Source organism: Schistocerca nitens, chromosome 7 (genome assembly GCF_023898315.1).
Source record: "Schistocerca nitens isolate TAMUIC-IGC-003100 chromosome 7, iqSchNite1.1, whole genome shotgun sequence".
Classification (NCBI taxonomy): domain Eukaryota; kingdom Metazoa; phylum Arthropoda; class Insecta; order Orthoptera; family Acrididae; genus Schistocerca; species Schistocerca nitens.
This window is the reverse complement of record NC_064620.1, coordinates 194,226,968-194,249,807: the sequence shown is the minus strand read 5'-3', so window position 1 is coordinate 194,249,807 and position 22,840 is coordinate 194,226,968. Positions and strand designations below refer to the sequence as shown.

Below are 22,840 nucleotides of genomic sequence, written 5' to 3'. Positions count from 1 at the left end.
AGACTTTAGGTTACACAGCTTTTCTTTTTAATCAACGTCTCCTATGTCCCTGCCACTATTATTACAATTCCGCTGCTGCTCTCATCCTCTAGTCTTATTATTAGCTTTTCCATACTTTCTTCCAATGCACCTTCTCATTGCCATGCCTTGCAAGATATGCCACGTACGTTTCAAATTACTGTACCATTTTCTGGGAGTAATACCCAAACAAACCGACGTCTTTTACTAGCCCATTCCAGTTTGCAATTTTTTCAATCTCGTAGGTGATATTATGTGATGTGCTCTTTCACGACTACCAGCAGTTCTGTCTTTCTCATTTCCCTATCAAACGAACGTACGCCGTTCTTCTGTAGCCTGTCCAATATGTCACTCTCCCTGTTACTTCATGTAGCGGCTTTGTTTAAGCGAACACAGTGATATGGTGTATTATTCAGTTTTATAGTGGAGTTCCTTTATATGTTCGGAAGCAAAAAGTGTACTTTCCACGCTGGCCGGTGTGGCCAAGCGATTCTAGGCGCTTCAGTCTAGAACCGCATGACAGCTACGGTTGCAGGTTCGAATCCTGCCTCGGGCATGGATGTGTGTGATGTCCTTAGGTTAGTTAGGTGTAAGTAGTTCTAAGTTCTAGGGGAGAGATGACCTCAGAAGTTAAGTCCCATAGTGCTCAGAGCCATTTGAAACCATTTGTACTTCCCTCTCTTTAAATTTCGTCACTGTCATTTCCTCGAGGTAGTCCCCAAATGTCTTTGATATAATAAGCAACAAAGCATTTGGTACAAACTCACCCATCGTTCTAGGTTGTAAAAGCATGAGCCGACTGCCTCCCTTACTGGAGCTGTCATTTTTCCTCGTGCTATGTCTTCAGGCCATGCTGCCGGTCTGCAATGCTCAGCATTTACCCATGTTTCGTCAAACTAAACGATTTCCTGAGGTTTACGCTCAGATATTTCCCCCAAAAAACGGCCTCCCCAAAAGACGATACCCTATCTTTCAAGCACAACTCTTCTTCCCGTAGGTTTCCATCGAAACTCTATTTCTACACTACATTTGAAATACTGGTTTTTTCCTCCGTAGAACATCTCACCGAGTTGAGAGAAGCAGGTTCTTCCGGATCGAATATTCTTTCCACGCATGTTAGTCATGTATAAGTCGCCGATTAGGATCCTCTTGAAAACTGTCCATTTCTGTCGTTACAGCAGAAGTCAAAACAGGAACTTACGTGCCCCTGCCACATTCTTAAAATATGTCACCCCAATTTCCTGAACAGCAGCTATTCGTTCAATGACTTTGAACAACGGTATAACCGGCTCGCCGTTATCCCTTTCTTTCTCAAAATAGCGTCGTACATTGTATACGAGCTCCCGATTTTGGCCGTTTAAGGTAGAGCGCCTGCCTACTTTCCGACGGCTAGGAGGAGAGGCCATATCAAATACATTTGTAATTAGCAACCCTTTACACTCCATCGTTAACATGAACTAAGTCGGTAACTCATACGACAAAACTCATACGACAAACGATGAACACGCGACAGATGCTTTGCAACCACTATGAAAGCATGGCACCATGCCTGACCTTGACAGATAGGAATGGCAACCCGGCACTATCACCATAGCAATGCTTAAGAATTCCAGACCTCAGATTGACGCTATAGTTCGCCTACCCAAAATGCTGTCAGCCTGCTGGAAGTGTCAGAGGCTATCTTTTAGCTGACTGACTATTGCGTTTTTGTTCGAATAAAGCGAAGGAGCACAGTTTTCACCATCCGAAAAAATCATCTGATGTGTTTTTGGATGGTATCGGAGCTAATGAGACCGGTTTCTTCTACGACGGACAACTGAAAATTGTTTTCAGTGCATAGCGATTCTCAAACACCCCCGCGGCGAATCTGTCATGTTACAGACAGCTTGGCGCCAGTAATCGTCGCTCGCCCACACATCTCGTGCGCAACTGAAGCGGCTCCGCGAAACCTGAAGTCTGAAACGAATCCGCGCCCTCTCACTCCCCCGCTAGTGCGACTAGCGATTTTTTATTCCTGCGCTCAAAAGAGACCTGAGGAGCAGGCAGCTGTGAAGTTCTGAATTCGAAAATAGTCGAAAGATATTTTCAGTGACGTAATGGATAAACGTTTCACACATGTGCATAAATGTGTTACTCTCAACGGTGACTATGTTTAAAAAAATGATTTTGAAGCTTAAGAATTTTACTTCAACGTAATTTTACCCGATCTTCCTCATTGTTTTTGTTTGTTTTCTATAAGTATGTCTGTATTGCTTCTCAGCCTACCTTCGTACTTCTCATGACAGATGACACCAAAGACGTAAAAAATTTCTAGACCTATCAGCACTCTCTTCTTGACGTGTGAGTTATCGACCAAAGGAGCATAAAAAGCACTAGATTTTAACTAAGCGAAGGAATATGCTAATATCACAGCTTGTGCATGTAGCACTTTTGATAACTTGTAAGAAATCATAGAACGGAAAAAAATAATATGAAATTTCGAATTCAATGGTTTCGCAGTAGCATTTGATTCACTTACAAAAAGCTTTGTACTAACTGACATCGACAAACATCTCTTGGCTTCGCCCTATGTGTATCAGACACTGCGGGTGTGACTCATTTAACGTTGTCTTTATTGCCATATCAGGATATCGAAATAACATTTTCGGCAAATGGTAACATGCAAAGGGACACTTAAATTTGTTACGTGGTCAGAGCTTGAAATGTCTCTGTCAGTCGAAATATTGAAGGACTACCTCTATTATAATACAGGGGTTTAATTTTATTTCAAATCGAAAGATCTTCAGTGGAGAATTACAGAAAGAAAATGCTTGTAAATGTGGGGGTGGAACCGCTTCGTGGAAGTATCCGAGTAACGTTCTGTAACCGATAGGAGAAGCTGTTGGGCTGTAAATACGTTCAGTTTCACTGCTCCGCATAACGATGGAGCCTGCAATGTAAGCCCTGCTTGACGCCTGTCTTCTCTCTCAATTTCAGAACGATTCTCATGGGTTGTTGTTGTATTCAGTACGAAGTCTGGTTTAGTGGGAAACCCACCCTTGTGTACACTGCGCCACACTCCTCATCTCTGCATTCTACTGCCAAATACTTCCATTTGCATTAGGTCACTGGATTCAACCATGGTCTCCCTGTATAAATGTAGCCCCCACTCCAAATTCCTCCATTACCAAATTGACTGTCCGTTGATATCCTCTCCACTCTGCCATCATTATTATTTTTTTTGCTATCGAAATAGTAAAACTCATGTACTTTAAGCGTCTCATTTCCTAATATGGGTGTCCCAAAAGTCTTTCCCTGCTTACATTCGTAAGTCATGAAGTGTGACACATAGATAAATTCCTTTTATTTTTAATTAGGTGTGGCATAGATACGTAAGTTAATACGTACATTCATATTTAGTTACTTTGTTTGTTACAGGGCCCAGTCAACTAAAAACAGCACAATCGTATACCATTTGCAAAGAACATTTACTCAAACCAGTTCAGTGTGTTGTCTGGTATCATAAGACACAGTAAAGAAAAACAGTCCAGAGAAACTTCCAGACGAAATGCCACACCGTCAGAGGCACACTTAAATGAACGTGTGCTCCAGTCTTCTGAGCAATAAAATCATAAGACTTTTTTTTCTTCAGTGAATCGACAATCACAACCAATACTTGCTTTGATATTTGCAGTTATTTGTTGTGCCAGACATCCTGGACTTAATTTAAAATAAGATGGTGCGCCATCTCATATGACGCTACACGTTTGTGCCTATTTGGATACAAATCAGGAAAGATGGATCCTGCTTGTTGGTGCATCAACTGGCCTCCGTGATCACCGGACATAAAACTGTATTTCTGGCTTTGGGGCATGTCAAGGACTCCCGGAAACCAGTGAACGACATTGCTGACGTCATAATTTTCAGTCTTCACTAAATGTTGAGCAAACCATGGGTGGAAATATAATATCGCCTGGATATCCTTCGGGCAACGAAAGGAGCGTACCTCTTAACTGTATGTACACAAAAACCTGAAAATCTGAGTACTTCGCCTTCCCTTCAAGATAGAATATATGTATCTATGTGCCATATTTTCTACCTTATGTATGTTTGTGATCAGGGAAAAATTTCTGGGGCCCTGATTAATTTCCCTAGCAACGTCCGATTAAAAGCAATAACATCGTATTTCGTTTAATGAACTCCAGTCTCCCTTGGCGTTTGCGGCAGAATTACATGGATGAACCCCTAAACATGTATAATTTGTCCCTGAAGTTTAATTTCCATTCCACGTTTGTCCTGATATTCTTTACTACTCCATGCACAGATTGAGGATATGCTACCAACTTGTCTCACTGCCTTGTCAACCACTGCTTCGCTGTCATATCCTTCGACCCACAGAACAGCAGTCCGCTTTCTGTGAGAGCTGTAGATAACTATTCGCTCGCTGTATTTTATACCTTCAGAATTACAAAGAGAGTGTTCTAGTATACACAGGCGCTTTCTCTGTGTATGAAAATGCTATAAACTGTGCCGGTGCTCTATCGGTTAACAATGATTAAGGCCGCCCTCCAGGCGGTGCTTATGAAGGAATCCCGCGGCCCGACTAATGGCCGGGGAGGGCCCGCAAAGTGCCTCAGGCTGCGAGTGCCTGGTGAACGGGCGGCTAAGCCAGCAGTGCCTGGTCTGGCTAGTGAGGGCTTGTTGACTTCGTTAGAGGTAAGAGCTAGTGTGGGTCTCTGTGACTTGGCGCTGTTTAATGGACTCGCAGTTGCAGTTTGTATTGGAACGAGCCGGATGTGGGAGCCGTAGAGTTTGTTGGCGAATACAGCCGGCTGATACTGATGTTAATTGGACGCCTGAGTAGTGCAACTGACGGAGCTTACAGGCCCTTCATCGATTGGTTCCATGGCTTGCGATACATCGCTGATGAAGTTTAATGTTGTAAATTTATCACTACTTCAATACATGGAATGGTGAGCATGGTGTCCACTTGTAAAGTGATTTCAATTGGCTTTGAACAAGTGCCTCACTAGTTCTACTGAAACTACGGCTGATTTAGCACATCTGGACGGCTAAAGACGCCCTCTTCTTGATAAAACTTGTTTAGAGGTTAATCGGTTTCTTTGGAGCAATATTTTGCTTGTTTATATGTTGGCTCACTTTCTTGGTTAATGGCAGCTTATTCGGCAACCAAGCTTTTAGAGCAGTTTGTTTGGCTGGGTTCCATTCAGAGTTTGGAATAAGCCAAGAATGACAGCCTTTCTTTCTTTCTTCCTTTCTGTCTTCTCTTTTTTTTAAAAAAAAGAAAAAAAGAATCCTGTGTACGTCTAAAGGTTTTGTAACTAGGCTGTTTAGGTTTTTTTTATTGGTAACGCCACCTCTGTATAAAAATCACTGGCTGTGCTGTGTGCAGTCTGTGTCTAGTTTGCATTGTTGTCTGCCATTGTAGTGTTGGGCAGCGGCAGCTGGATGTGAACAGCGCGTAGCGTTGCGCAGTTGGAGGTGAGCCGCCAGCAGTGGTGGATGTGGGGAGAGAGATGGCGGAGTTTTGTAATTTGTCATGAACTGCTATATATATTATGACTATTAAGGTAAATACATTGTTTGTTCTCTATTAAAATCTTTCATTTGCTAACTTTGCCTATCAGTAGTTAGTGCCTTCCGTAGTTTGAATCTTTTATTTAGCTGGCAGTAGTGGCGCTCGCTGTATTGCAGTAGTTCGAGTAACGAAGATTTTTGGTGAGGTAAGTGATTTGTGAAAGGTATAGGTTAATGTTAGACAGGGCCATTCTTTTGTAGGGATTTTTGAAAGTCAGATTGCGTTGCGCTAAAAATATTGTGTGTCAGTTTAAGAACAGTCATGTATAATTGTTCAAAGGGGACGTTACTCATGTATAATTTTTCAAAGGGGACGTTTCAGTTTATGTGAACAAAGCTTGCTTAGAAATTTTCTGGTTAAACATATTAAGACTGAGCTCTTCTAGCCGCTAATAGATTTAAATGTTTCTGTTAGTCATTGATGACTTCAATTTACGAGTCATTTATTTTATTGGAATTTTACGGGTCAAATACTTCATATTTTTAAAAAGAGAGAGAGTTGTTCTAGTCGCTGTACTCTACCTACTAAATTCAGGTTCTTAACTACAGCAACACTCGCCGACTATGTCCGATCTTCGGTAACTGTTGTTTATTTCGCTGTAACATGTGTGTTTAAATTTTCGCTGACCTTTGTTTCTCGATGTGTTTGTGATGGCAACTGCCACGGAGCATGTAAGGCGCTATAGGCGCCATAGCCACGCCATCCATGGTGTTGCCTACACCACTGTAACGTAAAGAACTTTTTTAATGTCTAATGCAGAATGTACTGTTTGTCGTTACAACTTTGGATTGTTGTCATTCTTGTTTAGAAAAGTATGTGTTATTTACTACATCTCTTCTTGGTCTGTGTTCACAATCCTTCCACGGCCGAATACAGCGTAGATAACTTGGTTATTTGTTATTTACAAGTTAAACAACTGATACATCTTCAGTCAGTACTGCCTACCTGACCTTCCGCATGGTAGATTTCTACTAGGCTCCCCATTCTTTTGTAAGTAGTTTGTGACACTAATTTGCAGTCACGACTTATTATTGACATGAATACTTTCACTTGAGAGCACCTGCCTTCTTTGGAATTAGATTTTTAACATTCTTGTTCCGTCCTTTCATGTATCTTGCACACCATACTGAATAGTTTGGTGATGGTACCTCCACCCAAGGATCTGAATAAAAACGAATCTTATCTATAGCAGATGCATTATTCGGATTAGATCTTTCAGTAGCTGTCAAATTATTCTCACAATGTCTCACCCTCATCTTCATCTATTTCCTCTCGTCTTCATTTCCTTGTATAGTGCTTCTATACACTCCTTCCACGATTCAGCTTCACCTTCTTTGCATAAAGCTAGTTTGCCTTCTGAGCTCTTGTTAATCATACAGGCTCTTCTCTCCAACTGTCTCCTTCCTTTTCATATGTGGTATCTACTTCTGTATAGTGCATTGAAAATAAGTTGCGATATTTGACGGCTCAGTACGGAGCGAGTGGAGGCAAGCGGAGTTGCCAGCGTGTCCTGATCACGTCACCAGGTTACCACAGTAGAAGGCCAGGACTACTCGGCACGGAACCTGTCACACTTGGACTGCGTGGACAGCAAGGCGTGTAAGTGGGCCGATCTGAGATCTATCTCAAACGATTCCAAGAAACTGTTAGGAAATAACTCTTATTCCAGCACATATACTTTAATTCAAATAGCTCTAAGCACTATGGGACTTAACAACTGAGTTCATCATTCTCCTAGACTTAGAACAACTTAAACCAACTAACCTAAGGACATTACACATCCATGCCAGAAGCAGGATTCGAACCTGCGACCGTAGCAGCAGCGCGGTTCCGGACTGAAGCGCCTAGAACCGCTCGGCCACATTGGCCGTCATATTTTAATTCGTCACCTTTATGATCAACAGCCTATCATTTCGTTAATGGTCATAGTTATTGTGATATTTTGATGTAGGTGAACTACTGCAAGAAATTCTTAGTTTCCAGTGAAAAATAGGTATCACTATGGATTGGTGTTGGATACGTGTTAGGTTACATTACGCTTCTATGAAATGTTGACAATTTATTGAATTATTGTTTAAAATTCGAAGGATATCGCTGTCATTTTCCAAACTCCATAAAATGAAAGGAATGTAAAGCGCACAGCCACGAACTCATATACCAGTGAAAAAACTAGAATGAAATACCAGAATGAGATTTTAACTCTGCAGCAGATAGTGAGCTTCCTGGCAGATTAAAACTGTGTGCCGACCAAGACTCGACCTCGGGACCTTGGCCTTTCGCAGACAAGTGCTTTTAGAATGAAATGTTTATAAGTTCATCGTACCTTACAATGGTAGATTTCGGAACCAGAGTTTGGCAAATGATTGTGAGAAAAGACGAGAATATTTTGAATGTGGTTAATATTTGAAGCTTCCATATCTACTGCGATATTAAAGCGACTTAAGATTTTTTAATGAAATAGTGTAATTGTTGAGCGTCATCGATAGGTGGAGAAATTAGAACTACTGTGGGCTTTGCGACAATGTAAGTATGGAAGTTACTAGTTCATTTTTATACTGAGGATGGGCTGTTTCATACTAGTTCATTTTTATACTGAGGATGGGCTGTTTCATTAACTATCGACATGACTTGCAATAAGTTGTTAGTTTAATAATACACTATTTCAGGACTCTGTCGCAATTTTCACTGCATTAGAATGTTACTGACATTAATATTTCTATATTCTACTGTGTTTGAGCAAGAGAAGCAGATTTCAACACGGCAACAAGAGAAGTTACATGTTCCTGAAATCTCGTCACAGTCCTTCATGGAACAGTATCTCCTCAACTACCTGCTTGGTAGTAGGCTAGTCCTATCCTATCGTGTAACATTTGCAGTGGCTACTTTTGTCAAAATTTCAACCTCAGTGAACGTAAAGCCTTTTTGTTTTTTTGCCACATCACTTTTCATCTAGGCCCACATACTCTGTCGGACTTACAGGAGCATGATATGCAGGTAGCCTGATTAAACTATTCCCTTTATTGTTAGGCAGTTCATAGACTTGGTACTGTGGAGTTCTTGGCTTGTACAGCACTACTTTTGCCTTAGACAACTTTATCTCATGGAAAATTTCTTTGTACCCAGAGCAAAATATCCGCTTTCCTCCACTGCGCTGTTGCAGCTTTATACTTCTTAACAAACTGGTATGCCGTTTTCTACATTACTATCACCGTATAGTAATGGACAAAATGTTTTTCATTAGAACGTTAGAGTCCCAGCCGGTGAATGTGTTATTGGACAACACTTTTACTCCAGATGTACTTCACTGTTGTTATTAATGCAACGAGAACACTAAACACTTGTTCACAATACCTGACGATTACAAAACACTTCGACACCATAAAATACGAGTTTATAGTGAGAGGCGAGGAACGTTGATGCATCTAATGCGTCAAACCACGTGGTAATGTTTATTTACAGTGTCAACAGGGGCTCTTTACCAGCCGAACCACGTGTGGCCTGGTAGGGAAAGCCTGCTCGTCGTTGGTGCTACCAGGGCAACGGCGTCGTGCACCCCTCCGATCAGCCAAACGTGAAAAGTCGCTACTATTTTTAAACCTACTATAGCCATTCGAAGACTGCCGTTTTTCAGCTTCTATGAACATCAAATTTTATAAGTTGAAAGTCTCCCTTTCGTTCTGCAATTACATTTTATCCCTCTATTATGCTCCTGGTATATCTTCCTTCCTGAATTATTTCCCTTAAACGAAGCCTTTTCTGTGTTACCAGTCCGTCATACAGTGCAGTCCTGCTACCCTACAATATTACCTTAACATGTAGATTCCAATAAGGACCCATGTATATTCTTATGCTTCAAAGGCCAGTCTCAGAAATAACTTTGCAACTACAAAATAATAGAAGTATGTATTCTCCCTTAACATTAAATTTAGTGACACATGCCGAAACGTATATGGGATCAGAAATACCCGGACACCCCCAAAAACATACGTTTTTCACGTTAGGTGCATTGTGCTGCCACCTACTGCCAGCTACTCCATATCAGCGTCCACAGAAATCATTAGACGTCAGTAGAGAGCAGAATGGGGCGCTCCGCGGAACTCACGGACTTCGAACGTGGGCAGGTGATTGGGTGTCACTTGTGTCACTCATCTGTACGCGAGATTTCCACCTCCTAAACAATTGAGGTCCACTGTTTCCATTGTGATAGTGAAGTGGAAACGTGAAGGGACACGTACAGCAGAAAAGCGTATAGGCCAACCTTGTCTGTTGACTGACAGAGACCGACAACAGTTGAAGAGGGTATTGTGGTGTCACCGCTAGACACCACACTTGCTAGGTGGTAACTTAAATCGGCCGCGGTCCTGTAGTACATGTCGGACCCGCGTGTCGCCACTGGGTGATCGCAAACCTAGCGCCACCACATGGCAGGTCACAAGACACGGACTAGACCTCGCCCCAGTTGTACGGACTACATAGCTTGCGACCAGACGTACGAAGCTTTCCTCTCATTTGCCGAGAGACAGATTGAATAGCCTTCAGCTTAGTCCATAGCTACTACCTAGCAAGGCGCCATTTGTATCAGTGCTTATAGCTTACTACTATTCAAGAGATGTATTCCAACAAGAGAATAAAAGTTAAGTAACATCTACGTACTTTTCTTCTTATTCATTAATAAGTCTCATGTTCCAGAACTTCAAGCCCGTCTGCGTTAGTTTAGCGTGCACCTAGCTACCTCATTGTGTCTATGCTGTAGGAGCTAGACACAACAGGTATAATGTGTAATAGGCAGACATCTATCCAGACCATCACACAAATATTCCAAATTGCCTTAGGATCCACTGCAAGTGCTATGACAATTAGGCGGGAGGTGAGAAAACTTGGATTTCATGATTGAGCAGCTGCTCATAAGCCAATAAGCCACAAATTACACCGGTAAATGCCAAACGACGCCTCGCTTGGTGTAAGGAGTGTAAACATTGGACGATTCAAAAGTGGAAAAACGTGTGGAGTGACGAATCACGGTACACAATGTGGCGATCCTATGGCAAGGTGTGGGTGTGGCGAATGCCAGTTGAACGTCATCTGCCAGCGTGCGTACTGCCAACAGTAAAATTCGGAGGCAGTGGCGATATGGTGTGGTTGTGTTTTTCGTGGAGGGGCTTACATCCCTTGTTGTTATGCGTGGCACTATCACAGCACAGGCCTACATTGATGTTTCAAGCACCTTCTTGCTTCCACTCTTGAAGAGAAATTCGAGGATGGCGATTGCATCTTTCAACACGATCGAGCACCTGTTTCTAATGCACGGCCTCTGGCGGAGTGGTTACACGACAATACATCCCTGTAATGGACTGGCCTGCACAGCGTCCTGACCTGAATCCTATAGAGCATCTTTGGTCTGTTTTGGAACGCCGACTTGGTGCCAGACGTCACCGATAGTAGCTTTTCCACTTTCCGTTTTTTTTATTTATTTTGTATTAGACCTACTCCTACAGTTTCCCAATTTTAATTTATCAATCAGCACTCACCTGACATCAAGTCATGTTTTTCCTGCCACCACAGTTCGCTAACGCCCTCTGCGTGATTCCTGATGTTTTCTCGCCGTAGTTTTCTGTGACGTGACGGGACTGCATTCGGATCATGTTGATTTGTTGCCACAATATTTCTGCTGGCAACCGAAATCTTCTGGTGAGTGTCCGCCACTGCACGCACATACCTGAAGCTGGCCAGATAGTAGCCATCTGAAATATTGTGGCAAGAAGTCAACACGATCCCGGAACCTGATAGAACAACTCCCTCTATGTTTCAGCACTGCCGTATCCATTTCCATTTTTAAATTCTTTAATCTACCTATCCGATTAAAGGATCTATCTTCCAACAGTCAACATGAGGAAGTTTTCTAATTTCTGATGACAACATACTCCTGACTGAACGCCACTCAGAGATTCAAATAAGGGAATGTTTCAGCTCCGGAATACTTCACCCAAGAGGACGCTTTCATCATTAAGTCATACAAAACAGCCGTTTTCCCCTAGGGAAATAAAACTATTACGGCGTCCCCTTGCATTCTGGCGTTCGTAGTATCAACATAGCGAAGACACGTTGCCGATGCTATTGGTCTAGATCAGTCAACCACACAGAAATGCTCCTGCCCCCCTTTAGAGAGTAAAGGTTGATCTCGTCTCTCCATATACCTGTCCGTTGTAGTTGCATCAGCGTATACGTATCATTACAACGCGGAAGGAACCCTCTTTACCGAGGTGCACAGTTCATAGATTTCTCACATACTTTTGCGAAGTATTTGAACATCAGCGCGCTTAATACTACTACACTCCTGGAAATTGAAATAAGAACACCGTGAATTCATTGTCCCAGGAAGGGGAAACTTTATTGACACATTCCTGGGGTCAGATACATCACATGATCACACTGACAGAACCACAGGCACATAGACACAGGCAACAGAGCATGCACAATGTCGGCAATAGTACAGTGTATATCCACCTTTCGCAGCAATGCAGGCTGCTATTCTCCCATGGAGACGATCGTAGAGATGCTGGATGTAGTCCTGTGGAACGGCTTGCCATGCCATTTCCACCTGGCGCCTCAGTTGGACCAGCGTTCGTGCTGGACGTGCAGACCGCGTGAGACGACGCTTCATCCAGTCCCAAACATGCTCAATGGGGGACAGATCCGGAGATCTTGCTGGCCAGGGTAGTTGACTTACACCTTCTAGAGCACGTTGGGTGGCACGGGATACATCCGGACGTGCATTGTCCTGTTGGAACAGCAAGTTCCCTTGCCGGTCTAGGAATGGTAGAACGATGGGTTCGATGACGGTTTGGATGTACCGTGCACTATTCAGTGTCCCCTCGACGATCACCAGTGGTGTACGGCCAGTGTAGGAGATCGCTCCCCACACCATGATGCCGGGTGTTGGCCCTGTGTGCCTCGGTCGTATGCTGTCCTGATTGTGGCGCTCACCTGCACGGCGCCAAACACGCATACGACCATCATTGGCACCAAGGCAGAAGCGACTCTCATCGCTGAAGACGACACGTCTCCATTCGTCCCTCCATTCACGCCTGTCGCGACACCACTGGAGGCGGGCTGCACGATGTTGGGGCGTGAGCGGAAGACGGCCTAACGGTGTGCGGGACCGTAGCCCAGCTTCATGGAGACGGTTGCGAATGGTCCTCGCCGATACCCCAGGAGCAACAGTGTCCCTAATTTGCTGGGAAGTGGCGGTGCGGTCCCCTACGGCACTGCGTAGGATCCTACGGTCTTGGCGTGCATCCGTGCGTCGCTGCGGTCCGGTCCCAGGTCGACGGGCACGTGCACCTTCCGCCGACCACTGGCGACAACATCGATGTACTGTGGAGACCTCACGCCCCACGTGTTGAGCAATTCGGCGGTACGTCCACCCGGCCTCCCGCATGCCCACTATACGCCCTCGCTCAAAGTCCGTCAACTGCACATACGGTTCACGTCCACGCTGTCGCGGCATGCTACCAGTGTTAAAGACTGCGATGGAGCTCCGTATGCCACGGCAAACTGGCTGACACTGACGGCGGCGGTGCACAAATGCTGCGCAGCTAGCGCCATTCGACGGCCAACACCGCGGTTCCTGGTGTGTCCGCTGTGCCGTGCGTGTGATCATTGCTTGTACAGCCCTCTCGCAGTGTCCGGAGCAAGTATGGTGGGTCTGACACACCAGTGTCAATGTGTTCTTTTTTCCATTTCCAGGAGTGTATATTAGAATTTTCATGAGCTTTCAAATGATTATAACAAAAGTGTTCCAATGCATAAGTACAGATAAATAAACATGATTGTTTCTGTATCGAGCCTGGCACAAGAGCTATGATTATTCGACACGTAACAAAACTATATGCCTGTGTACGTAGTAGCAAAAGCAAAAAGTCTCTTTTACACACCATTAACCATGCTCGATGTAAATGGGTTTCATAATTTATGCGAGTTTCCGAAAAGAATATAAAGTCGTAAGGCATTATTGGCTGAGACACCCCTTGGGGTAGATTCAGTCGTCGAATGGGAAAGAATTTTCTTCTTCTGGCAGTCTATAGATGTTTTGGTTTAACCGAATTTGTTGATGTTATGAGGGTGTAATGGTTGTGTGCACCACCCAATTACGATGTTATTGCACTTGGCCTCCCGTGGCAGTTATTCCAAAAACGCGGTGACGTGACAGTAAACAAGAAGTGACTAAGGGAAACCCATGGCACTCTCAGTGTTTCCAGTTGAGTTGTCCTCAGTGTCCAGTGGATCAACCTGGCCCCGTGACATAACGTCAGCAGTGTAGTGCTGTGTTATCTACAATTATGAATACGCGTGAGAGTGGAAAACATAGGAACATGTCGCGAAAGTGGACGTATTCTGAGTAAAAGGAACTTATATTCAGAGGTGTACAATTTTACCAGGAAGAAAAAAGCATAATACTTAATGATACCCCTACAAAAAGCAAATTAGCAGGCGGAAAAAGTGTTAGGTAAGTCGGAAAGAACAGTAAAATATATTTCGAAATACTTTAAGAAGGAGAAATAAACTTGAGAGGAAACTGAAATTTCCTAGAAAACGAACGCCGTCTAGAAGGTTATTTTCTTAGATAACTGCGATAAAGCACTTATTCAAAGAAAATGTTTGGAGGATTATGAGCAGAAGAAGCAAATCCCAACGTTGAGAAAGCTACTTATAGTTGCAGAAACGCAGATAAATGTACAGGGAGGAAGGGAAACACTTCGGAAAATTTCGAAGTAGGCGGGAATTAGTTTTCAAAAAAATGTAAAAAACAAGACAACCATACTAACAGAACGTTCGGACATTGTTGCAAAGTGTGCAGAATACTTGAGTGCAATCAGAAAAAATGACAAGGAGCACAGTAAATCCATGGTATTCACGGTCTAAACTTGAGGGCATTATGCATTATGCCATGAAAAAGGTTTAACACCAGTGCACGTCAAAGAGCTGCGTTTGACCAACATGAAAGAGCAATGGGTCTCATAGACGGAGCGGAATTAATTTACTTCTTGAAATCTCAATCCAAAGACTATCACAGTGATGTGAATGGGGATAATTATCACAGATCGTTCGAAGAGAAACTTGTTTCTAACATCCCAGCTGGTAGGTAGTGTTGTTCTTGAAGATGCACGTGTCATACTGTTCAGCCTAATAAAACCCCAGTACTAGAACTCGCAAGAAAAACGTAACTGAATGCCTCATTCACAACAAAATTAGTTTTTAATCAAGCTTAATACGCAATGGGCCTTTAAAATTTAAATGTTGTAATAAAGCAAAGCCTCTTTATAAAGTAGATGCAGTTTTAAAGAGTAAGGGGTGTATTGTTCTGGGGCTTCCTCCATTGTGATCTAAGCCCTACAGAGCTAAGCTGGAATATAACTCAACAAATTACTGCAGAAGCAACGTTGCTTCCATTAAATTAACTCCCCTTGAACAAATAACGAAAGAGTCTTCATCAAAGATTATCCAAAACGATTGGTTAAAAGATTGCGAACATGCAAAAGGAATTGAAAATGAAAAGGGATAGGTTAATGGAACAAGTAGTGGAGAGTATAATAATCAGTGGTGGTCGGAAGAGTGGATGTAGATTTGCTGCACATGAAGGTCCCGAGTTCGAGTCTCGGTCGGGCACACAGTTTTAATCTGCCAGGAAGTTTCATATCAGCGCACACTCCGCTGCAGAGTGAAAATCTCATTCTGGTAATGGAATAGAGTTTATTACTGAAGTTCTTTAGACGAAATAAATCATACCTAATAGACTGTTGGTACATGACATTAGAAAACAGGCAGGGGCGTCAGTGATTAGGTTCCGTACCTGTACTACACGGAAGAGTTTAGAGCAGCCTTTATACACTTGTGAATTTATAAGTATTGGTTGTGAAAGACTTTCTGAAACGAAATAATACGTGCAGTGCATTTCAATTCGAAATCCAGCGCTGGGCATAGATGTTTATGGAGAAGCAACTTTGAAAACGGAGGCAGACGCACAAGCATTCTGGATAGTGACGAAGTCTGGAGAACAAAGGCTGAATCTCACTAGGAGAGACGTGTGGTGGGTAACTGTGACTTCATTACAACTTAGGATTACCGCACGTAATGCGTTTAATGTTCAGCTGCGTCGCAGAGGCACAGATTTGCACCTACCGCCCCCACCACCACCCCCCCCCCCCACACACACACACATGGAGAGGGGGTAGGGGAGGAGGGATCAGGTACGTAGACGCAATTTTAAGCTCACCAAATGCCGAACGGCCTTACAGAAACGTGAAGTTGTGACGTGAGGTTGGTGAAGTCGTGTTTAACAATCAGAGCATGCTCCAATTCCCTTATTTATTACTCAGTCGACAAGACGCAAATATACCCCAATTTGAGAGGACAAGAAAGATATGAAAATTTTTGTGTCCGCAATGAGGAAAGAAATAAACATATATCGACATCTGCTTCGCTGTAAAGGGAAGATATTTTAGTGATTAAGACGTACTCGTCGTTATTCGGGTTTGTAAACTTACGCATTTAAAGAAGTCACCCCAGATAAATTATTACAAAATTAAATAGAATGCCTTTTTATAACTTTAGTGACGGTTTTCCAAACGCTCTGGGCCCTAAGTCACTTTAGCTGACTGAGTATTAGCTTATGTGCAATTGTGTTTTGCTGCAGGTATGAGGTAGTTTACGCTGTGGATACATTTGTTGACATATCACACCATGTATCGGCCTCCCATTATCGAAAGGATGTTTTCCTTATTCTGTCCTTTTCTTCTTCATCTCTTCAGGTATTAGGCGAAATTACCTGGTACGGTACCAATTGTTTCCAGGGTCTTCCTGTATCTGTTCTTCGTTGGCATTCTCATGTTCTAGCCCTTAAAGCGAGTTTGTCACTCTCCATTCTTTCTATGTCTTCGTTCCATTTTTTAATACACTCTACAACTTTATCAGTGTGCCTGAATGTGGCTTCCTTGATTTTTGCTAACTACCCGTGTCTCACTTTCTTAAAGCAGTCTGAGGATTGCAACTGTGTTGTTGAATTTAGTTTGATTATCTTTCCTTGTTTTGTTTTCATGCTTTCTTTTAATTGTTCCACATATGTGGCCAAATAAACGAAGCTTAATTTCCGTATCCTTACTGTAGGCGTACGTCACTTCACGTCCTAGGTAAATGAAGTGGTTTACTTGCTCTAATATCTTTTGATCTACCACTATTTTGATTCTAATGTGTCTTGTCCCCATAAGGGTCACTATTTGAGCTTTTCCTGTTCATATCTCCACGCCAGGTCTCGCATGATTTGTGTCAGAGAGTAAATTCCTTTCTGAGGGTCCTCTTCATTATCCGCCAGAATCACTGCTGTCCAAGTACATACATTTTTGGAATTCTTTTTTCCAAATGTGCATTGTTTCTGTATGTAAGATATTAAAGAAAGATGGGGAAATACAGCAGGCTTGTCGTTCTCCTTTGCTAGTTGGTTTCTCATTAGTCGTTTTAGAGTGATATTTGTGTTACGATACACACTTTTCAACACATTTATTAGATGTTTTGGATATCGGTGATTCGTAATTAACTTCCAAAGTTTTTGTCTATTGATACTGCCAAAACCATTTTTTTTAAATGTCGATTACAGCAAAGTGTGTTTCTTTATTACATTCTCTGAAGTATTGTATAACCTGTTGTAAGGCAAAAACCTTTTCTATCGTAGAGTGTCCTTTCCTAAGACCCATTCGTTCCTTATGTATAAAATCTTAGTACGTACCCTATATGCTGAGTCTATAAACCTATTCCTCTGTAGCTGCTGATAGGCATTTGTCTCCCTTTTTATAAATTGGTATCACTCTAGCAATCTTCCAGTCCTTAGGGATACTTTTTCTCTTCCAACATTCGTTTAAGAGACATAACAGTTGCAGATGTAGCGTCATTCCTCTATATTTTACCAACTGAACATTGGTACCAACTCTTCCTGTCGCTTTTCTGTTCTTAAGTGATATTAAGCCAGATTTTATTTCATCAGGCTATATTTCATCTAGTCCCTTCTCATCTGTTGTTTCAGTTTCAGTTTCATGAACTGAACCAGTACAGCATAATTATTTGCAGTTACTTACCCATTGTCCTTCGTCAATATTGTTTATTTGTATCTTCTGTTTTTACCTGCTGAGTCCCCTTCCTAGGAGGACCCGGGTTTTCTTTCGGGGCTATTTCATTTAGCCGATATGTTCTGGTTATTTAAAGGCGCCGAAACATCTCGCCTTTCATCCTCTCCAGTTGATTACATAACGTACAGCTACTGTACGCCACGATTCGAGCAGGGGTGACGCGACTCATGTCTTCTTGGACGTGGGAGTAGGGTTTATTGTCAGAGATGTCGTGAATTCTTCAAGGTCTGATTCATTCATCAAATTTCAGTGGATGTTCCTTAGAGTTTCATTCTGAGCAGACATGGACAACCTGAACAGACACTAAGATCCTTTTCCAACCTTTGACCTTTAGAGATAAAAAAGGAAAAGGAAATGAGAGACAGCCTCACGCTTCGAAACCTAGTACCATAAAGATCGGAAAGAAAAGCGTTGGGCAAAGGAGGCAGACACAAAAGAAGAAAAAAACCTGACACAAGTAAGTGAAAGGAACGTCAGACTTACCTAAGAGCACATGTGGGTGCCACCAACATACTCCCAAGAAGGGAGCCCCCTAGGGGGGGCTTAAATTTGTCTGGAACCTCAGCAGCTGACCGGTCTGGCATGGATGACCCTGTCAGGAGCGTTGCTCCTGCCAGCATTGACCAGTCGATCATTGTAAACATATAAATCAATTGCAGTTGGAACTATCGTATTTATGTCTAGTGGTACTTATTTTCAAATCGACTCGCTACTTTACGTTACAAGAAAATTGAGTTGTTTATTATTTTTTTATACAAAAAGAGAGGATGATAAAAGTCCGTTAGCATTTAGATCGATTAAATGAAAACACATAAGTACCCAAAAGCTTATTAGCAGTTCAGAACGCCATAACGACATGTTCCTCCTGCAATCATATTCCAGGAAAAGTTACTATAAACACTGGCATATAGGTTTGCTAGCACACTCTATGCCAGTATGTAAGATTCTAGTACTGGGCCCAAAATATCTACGTCTTTGACCCTTAAAACAACAGTTGTTGATGATAGGAGTCTTAGTGGTGAGCAGACCATGTTGTTTCTTGCCTTTCACCATCCAGGGGTCACGTGTAGTAAGTATATTTTATGGTTGTAGCTACGGATGTGAAGCAACGGAAATGTATGCTTCACGTGCAAATGACTTGAAGGGCTGCGTTATAAAAGAACATGCATCGACATATTGGAAATACTCGTGTTGAACAGTCCGGACTCAGACCACCGTAGGTGTTTGGTGCAACTACAATTACTGAAAGCTTACATAGAAGCTGACTTCCAGAAAAAATTAAAGATCTGTCCACAACGTGTTGTACTGTGTGGAGGCAGTGTGTTTTCTGTCGGCTGCTCCGTGACTGATGGACTGTTTCAGGTAATTATAGGCGATGCTATTAGTGATCATATGATCTTTAACAATGGACTGTCTCAGTTCCCAGTGCCATCTCCGCTACTATTTGGCATTTGCGTGTACAGTGCAGATACGACAGCCTCTCAGCCAAGGAAGTGCTTATGCTGACGAATTGTTGATAACAACATAGCACAAATAAATCGAGGTCACTAAAGATATATTAACAAAATACTTAAGTATAAAGGCACAATATTTCGTAAATTGAGATTTCAGCCGAACCCTATCAAAACTAAATCCACTTGTTTATTATCGCAGGCAACCGTGGACATATTTTTCGAGGATAATTGCCCGGCTCATAACAAATATCCACGATATCTTGAAGGTGTTCTCGACAGAATGCTGTCATTTAAACGGCATGTAACAAACATTACGGTTACACTAATGCTTCTGCAAGAATTATATGGTACAATGTATGGTTCTGCAGGTTTCACCATACGGCCAACACCCTTTGGCTTTGTCTGTTGAGCGGCAAAATACTACATCACTGGCTGGATAAACAGCGACCGCAGGAAGACGGTAGATACGCAGCTACATCAGACAATGCGGCTTGTTACTGGTACAATACAGTCCACTCCAGTATTCTGGCTACCTGCCCTGAACCGCATTACACCACTCAACCCGAGAAGAAATAGCATCCTTCTAAAGGAATGTACGAAAATCATTAACAATTCATTACGATATGTCTGTCACCCGAATCAACAGACTCCGTTGCTGACATCCCCAAGTCAGAAAATTTAGCAACCTGGTGAACCAAAGCTTCAGTCTCTAAGATGCGTGGACGCAAGAGTAATATAACAAATAGCCAACCAGATATCCATAGCTATCTCGAAGTCAGTAACAAACCATAGCACCTTGATCTGCTCCAGAGGATGAGATCAATTGTATAAATAATACGTCAGCAAATTTATAAATTATGAACACATTTTATTTGTATTTCTAAAGTGATGTGAAATAACCATGCGATTAGAAACAGCTCTTGTAACTATATCTTGAACTTTTGTAAAGTTCGTAACTACTGCTTATCAAAATAATATAGCAGAAAGAAGTTTTTGATAAAAATTTGTTTATGTCTTGAGTGTAAAAGTTAATGATCTGTTAATTTAATTACAATTCTTACCCTAATCTAAATGGACAAGATGTAAGTAATCCATTTTTCGTACAAAGGCTTAGTATTCCAGCTAAGTCTGGTAATGCGACTGTATTCTTGAGTGTGTTTATAGGTAAAATAAGAAGGACGGCTGGAGAACGTATTAAAGAGTACGATATTCAGACGCGGTTAATACGAAGTGTGAAATCTACGGTAGTGGAAAATCAGGAGAACAATGTGTGTGTGCTAGCCAAGGGAATCGATTTCAGCAGTTGAGAGACAACATGGCGATAGGTCGAGAGTAATGATTCACTATGCAGTCCATGAATGTGGTCTCTTGAGCTGAGAGTGTTAATGTTATTTTCCCTGACCGTAATAGCTGAAAGACAGGGAGCACAATTCACTGAGTTACATATGTGTCACGTGTACTACACAGTCTCCTCCTGCTCTCTCTCTCTCTTTCTGCATTCCCTCCTTCCCCCCACCCCCCGCCCCTCTGCCTATCATGTCCCCCCTCACGCTGCCCGTCTCCTCTGCCCTCTTCCCTCTGTCCATTTCAAATCTGATATTTCTTTGTCTATTTATTCCTTACCCTCTTTCACACTTTCTCTAGGGGATGTCACTAGACGTAAACAGACGGGGTGTAGAAATTCCGTCGCGGTATGTGATTCGGGAAACAGAGAGAAAGGCAGAAGAGTTATAACTGTTGTGCCGGCTGATCACGATTGTTTCCTGTGACCATCGGCTGATGACGGTTGCTTTCTGCTACCACGCACCATAATCATCACTGACTGTCTGGAAAAATATAAATTATATATTGTATATCAAGCTCCGTGTGGGCCGGCCGCGGTGGTCTCGCGGTTCTAGGCGCGCAGTCCGGAACCGTGCGACTGCTGCGGTCGCAGGTTCGAATCCTGCCTCGGGCATGGATGTTTGTGATGTCCTTAGGTTAGTTAGGTTTAAGTAGTTCTAAGTTCTAGGGGACTAATGACCACAGCAGTTGAGTCCCATAGTGCTCAGAGCCATTTGAACCATTTTGATCAAGCTCCGTCGTAGCTGGACATTCTGCGTATGTAACTGAAATAGTTCTTGGAATATTCTCGGGAAATATTACCCTGGCTACAGGACAACTGGACCTGTTGCCAGAGATAATAATATAAAGATAGGAGCGCACGGAGCGTAAACAACAGACCAGTAACAGACAGCCGTTTTAAACAAACCAAAGAGTATTGTTCGCAGGAAACAGTAGAAGTTCGAGATAGAATTCCTACACAACTCGGACGAAATCATCTCACAATTATGGATTAATGCTGTTCCAGTCGTCTTGCTCTACGACAGTAAAATTATACCTAGAAACAATAAGAAACAACGATAACTCGTCAAATCCTTAGAAAGTGGCATTTGAGGAATTTAGATGAACTCTTGGCGATAAATAACGAGGAAGAAAGTGGTGAGGCATGAGGAATTACCGATACTAAAGCAGAGACACTGCTTATGTTAGCCCATCAGCACTGATGAAATCTGGGTACAGGATGCACGCGTCGCAAGCGGCGAAATCGCACCATAAACATGACCAAAGTAACTATAGGTAATCCGTCGCGAAGCGTCCGACTAACTAAAAGTGACTGGCTGCACACAGGGTTGCCCAAGGTACCGGAAACTAACTGACGTACAATGAAGTAGCGGCAGCTCGCACTATTGCCAGGGTGAAGTGACCTTACTTCTCTAACCGATTAAGGGACCGTCAAGGGTCAGCAAAGGAATGGAGGTTAGGACAGCGTCTCTCTGTGGTTTTGCAAACTCGGATGCAGCAGAGTAGTGTGCCTCCTATTTACGGAAAGTCTTATATAGCAGACTTTACTGTGAATGGATGCATAGAAGGATTGTGCTGATTCCAGCTGGTGGAGAGGCCCGACTTCTTGATTGTTAAGTTGGATAACCTGTTGTGGTAACAGGTCAACGAGCGTGGGAGAAATTAGTGTCCGTGTGCAACGGCGTGTCTGTAGAAATTTGAACGTAAGGGCCCTAAGACTCCTGATTTTCCCCATCCGGTGGTCTAGGGATAGCGTCATTGATTAGTAATTAAAAGGTCTTTGATCCCGGGCTCGAAACCCTACACCGCTAAAATTTTGGTTAATGACAAACGTTGGTGGCCGAAGACTTCCGGCATATGAAGTCACCTTGCCAACGGCCTTGTGAAAGAGGACGGAGGAGCGGACACAGGGTCTGAGCACTCTCTTATCCTGGGGTTGGGTAACTGCCCCTAAAGGCGGAAGAATCAGCAGTGATAAACGGCATGAGGATGCAGAATACAAAAAATCCACTGCTTTAATGACTCACACCGTGTGGCCTACAATCGAAAAAGTGTCCTGATGATCTCTCCATTGGCAAAGGATTCCGGGAAGTCCCGCATTCGGCTCTACACGAGGGTGCTGCCAAACGAGAGTTGACCATGAGGGAAAGATTGAATAACGAAATCAACATTCTAAGGGTCGGGGCGTGGAATGTCAGAAGCTTAAAAGTACTAGGAAAACTAGAAAATCTGAAAATGGAAATGCACAGGCTCAGTCTAGACAAAGCAAG

General features: G+C 42.8%; 1 protein-coding gene across 1 annotated transcript in view; it reads right to left on the bottom strand.

The window, feature by feature from the left end:
• Window positions 1-22,840, bottom strand: part of LOC126195185 (uncharacterized) — a 600,884-nt gene that overhangs the window by 284,802 nt on the left and 293,242 nt on the right. The gene's annotated exons all lie outside the window — the stretch shown is intronic.